We start from the raw sequence: 4,840 nt of genomic DNA on the forward strand, positions 1-4,840 counted from the left end.
TTGCCAGTACGAAGATTGTAGCGGGCGCAACGTTCGTCAATCACAAGCCGAATGGGCACTGCCCCTGCAACTACACAAAGTCCCTCATACGATGCCGTCTTGTATGAACACGTCATCGCAATCAGGGCTCGACGTTGCAGGGCCCTAAGAGCCTTCCATTCCTCCACTCCACATAAGTCACTCCAGCCTGCTGCCGCATAAGTGACAACGGGCAGGAAGTAGCCCTTGTAGATGGTGGACATAGCCGGAAAGCGCAGTCCCCATTCAGTCCGTGCGAGACGGCGTAAACGACCAAAAGTTTTGTCTAATTTCGCGCGCCTTGTCTTTATGTGTGTGGTTGGTTTGAGGTCCTGGTCGAAGTGTACCCCTAAGTATCTAACGCTCTTTTTGAATGCTATCTTTGTTTTACCTATTACGATTTTCGGTGGCTTTGAATCATACTTGGGCTTTTTCTGTCTTTTCGCTTCATAGGGGTACGGACCTTTGTCCTTGCGTGGACCGCGTCGGGTGTAATCCCTCTTGAGGAATATCGCTTCGGTCTTGGACTCCGACAGCGTGAGTTTCGCGGAACGACACCATTCCAGTATCGAATCCACCGTCCCTTGTGCTTTCCTTTCGATGTCCACTCGTGAAGTTCCCTCTATGATGACGAGGAGGTCGTCAGCATAGGCTACAAATTTACTCCCGTGATCTGATGATTCTAATTCTTTGAGTAAGTCGTCGAACATAATGTTCCAAAATAGTGGCCCTAAGACTGATCCCTGTGGACATCCCCTAGTTGGCTTCTTCTTTTCCCACCCGAATCCCCATGAAAGTCCTACTGTCCTGTCCTCAAAGTAACTCTGTACTACCTTATAAACATTTTTGGGGCATTCCCGCTTCTTCAATCCCTCGAGCACTCGCGGCCACCACACGTTGTCAAAGGCGCCAGATATATCGAAGAGAAGTCCGATTGCCAGATTCTCTGTTGTCGAATCTAGCAAGCGGCGCATCTCAACGATCGCATCTTCAGTCGACCTTTTGGCCATGAAACCAAATTGTTGACTGGAGATATTATCCCCAGCTAAGACTGTGGTGGTGAGTCTCGACTTTAGCAATCTTTCAAATACCTTCCCGATAACCGAAAGTAAACAAATTGGCCTATAAGATTTTGGGTCGCTCGCGTCTTTGTCACTGCTCTTAAGGAGCATGATAATCCCACCCTCTTTCCATGCGGTAGGGAAAACTCCTAGCTCTAGGCACCTATTATATAAGTCTAAAAATTCCCTAGATAAAATGACTCCCGCCCTTTTGATTACCTCATTTTCCACTAAGTCTGGTCCGGGTGCTTTCTTATTTTTAAGGGTTTTCAAAATTCTGTATGATTCGCGCGGGGTGAATGAGTCGGCGTCTGCGGTGTCTGGTGGCGTCTCTGAGTTTTCCCGGGTTGCTTTCTGTTCCTCTGTCTCTTCGTCTGGTTTGTCGTCTACAATGTGTGTGTTGAGAAAGCAGCTAGCTGTGTCCTTAAAGCTTTCTGTGGATCGCCCGTCACGCCGGAGTGTGGTGAGCACTCTGTTAACTCGGTGTTTGTCTGCCTGGAGCTTGTAAACGATGCCCCAGTGCTCCTTGTTACCGTTCGACGTGACAAACTCTCGCCAGCTGTTTTCTCTCTGTCTCTTAACGTGTTTAGAGTATGTCTTGCAAAGTCGTAAGTAAGTCTCTTTAAGTTCTGTCTTTTTCCCTTCGTCTGTCTCCCTCTGGAATCCCCTTCTGGCTTTGTAAACCACTCTCTTTTCCTTTGTCAGTTCCCTGGTCCACCACGGGTATGATTTTACGTGCGGCTTCTTCCGCGGGATAGCAAATTCACATGACTCTATGATGGTTTTAGTGAGTGCATCGGTATACCTTTCCACGTCCTCGACCGTTTCCAGCGCTAGGCCCTCAAGATTCACTCTTGCGAGTTCTGGTAGTTTCTCGCGGAACTTCTCCCAGTCGGCCAACGCAAGGTTGAACCGCTTAGGATCTGCCCCATCGAGACCCTCCCGATCTCTTGGAATTCCTAGGCTGATATCGATCGCATAGTGGTCGGTACTTTGCACCCACTCGCGTTTGATGGACCAGTCTCGTACGTACCGTGCGAGTTTTGGGGTGGCTAAGGTAACGTCTATGTATGACTCTCCTGTCGTCGAAGCGTAAGTTGGTCCCTCCCTTTTTACGTTTAAAATCTCTAACCCATTGTCATCTATAAAGTCCTCTAATTTTTCCCCCTTATCATTTGTTTCTGGGCCCCATCTAATTGATCTAGCGTTCGCGTCCATCCCAAATAAAACTTTATTTCCCCTTAGTGCCTGTGCTACCTTTTCTAATTTCGTGATGTGAACCCCTACTTCGTCTCGACACTGGAAGTATGACGATACCACATAGAAAGAAATGCCTGGACCCACAATTTGAGCACATACGCAGTGCGCGGTGCTTAGTTGCGAAATGTGTATCATTTTGTACCTTGGGTTAGTTAGACAAATGGCCGCAAATGGCCTTTCCCTGGTTGTGGCAGCAATTTGTACATAGCTGCTAAAACCGGGTATTTTAAAACATTTATTACTTGCAACTGCGTATGGCTCTTGCAAAAGAAGGACATCAATACGTTCCTCCTCCCACAAGGCACCTGTTTCCAGTGTTCCCGCCTTATCATTCCGCAAATTCAACTGCAAGACTCGAAGACCTTCCGCGTTGAATCCTCTCTCACCTCCTTCTCTCTCTACTGTTGTCGGAATTGGGGGGGGGGTTGAATTTCGTTTACCGTACCGAGCCCTTCTGTTGTTTCCTCTCCTGTTGCGAGCCCACCGTGGGCATAGTTACTCGACCCCGGACACGTACGTCGGCTTGTGCCCCGCGAACAATTTGTACCGTTTACTACTGAATCTACTTTAAGTGTTGTGTCCCGTTTCGCGTTTACTAATTTACTCGGTCGCGTGATTTTACCCGTGCGCGTCCGCGATTCCCGATTCTCGTGCCGACGATTGACGGAAGTACCAGGGGGCTTAGCGATCAAATTTCCAACCATAACAACCCGGCTTGCCACTCTGGCACTTCTTCGAACGAGCGTGTTGTTGATCGTCGTCGATGATGATGATGGTGATGTCCAGGTGTCTTCCATTGGTTTGATTCGTTTTAAGACCACCATGGGATTCCCCTCCCATGCGGACCGATCCCGCATATCCGAATGCCGGTCCAATGCGGATAATTTTACATGAGAGGAGAAAGCCATGGTTATTATTTTTGCTGTTTGAGTCGCTAAACTCTTTGTTGTGCCTGTAGGGAAAAGAAAAGTTTAGTGTGGCTGCTACCTGTGAAAGAGAAAAGCATGATTAGTGTTTTGGGGAAGGAAGGATAGGGTTAAGTTTTGTCTGTGGGCTGATACTTAGACGAGATTCCCCTGAGAAATTTTTATACTTATTGCTTTCGCAATTTTAGGATAATCAAAAATTTTTGCAGGGCCTGGGCCTATTGGAGGTGGTATCAGTCCACTGTCGACATATAATAGCTTTTGACTATCATTGCATTCAAAAAATCGATTAAAGTGAAAAAAAAAACTGCCTCAGGTCCAGGGACCATAAGACAGTAAATCCACATATAATCAATTTAAAATCGATTAAAGTGAAAAATTTCGCCTTATGTTGCAGGACATAAAGCTAGTTAATCACTTCTATATTCAAAATCGATTAAAGTGAAATGCCTGCCCCCGGAGGGAACAGGCCTTATGTTTCACTATTATATATATTCAACAGTCATTCAAGTTTTTCCATATGTTTTGAGTGACTGGAATCACCTTTAGGGTTGGCAGCGTTGGGCTGCTCACCCAAGCCGATATGTGTTCTGTTCTGCCCCACTAGAACATACTTGCACATCAGCTGATACATTCCGCTTCATTACTTCTTGCTCGTAGTTTCCGTAACAGAGGTCCACAGCGTTGTACAAGTACAAATTATAACATGCTCATTTTCAGATTGGGGCGGCCTAGAAGCCTCCGAAGTAAACATGCGCCGTTTCTCCTAAGTTATTTTCACCAGAATTATTTGCGTGGAAGCAATAAAGTTGAATGCCTGTCCTGACCCATGTCTCTCCTATTCAGCTTGAGAGCTGTTCTTTCTAAGGAAGAGACTCGGGACGGCTGAGAGTACCCGCTCAGGCTTGTGTAACCCTGGTGGGTCCACAAGATCGTGGTACTTGAGGTTTTTAAACCTCTAGGCATATAGTTAAATACTAACTCAGGTCTGTGTAACTTTCTTGAGTCCACAGAATCGTAGTACTCTGCTATCGCATGTGTAGCCACTCCGGCTTGTGTAACGCCTAGGCCCACAAGATCGGACTACACTATCACTTTATTAACCATTTAAAGTATCTTTTTAAGGAATTAGTTAATGTACAAGTACGCCAAATTTGTATGAACATTGTTCATTCATTAATAATATATATATGCGCGCGCGCACACGCACACACACACCTCAAATGTATTCTTCTCTGGCCCCGACGTTTTTGGGGAGAGTTGTTTTGCCCTCTCAAGAGTTTTTAAACTCTTGTTCTTATTTAGTATCGGAAATAATATTCGAAAGTCATAAGTCGCTTAGACGAAGTAAACGACATGACGTCTTAGTTTATTTCTTTGATACACTGTTTACATCAAAGTGCGCGCATACGCATACGCACACACATATAGGTATTTTATACCTTTTCGATATATATATATATATATATATATATACATATATACATATTTTCTATTATTTATCTATCTAGATCCCTTAGATAGTTAAGTGGACTCTTAGAGCCTTCCACTTTCTTGGACGTCTTGCAACATCAA

The sequence above is a fragment of the Microplitis mediator genome, chromosome 10 (genome assembly GCF_029852145.1).
Source record: "Microplitis mediator isolate UGA2020A chromosome 10, iyMicMedi2.1, whole genome shotgun sequence".
NCBI lineage: Eukaryota > Metazoa > Arthropoda > Insecta > Hymenoptera > Braconidae > Microplitis > Microplitis mediator.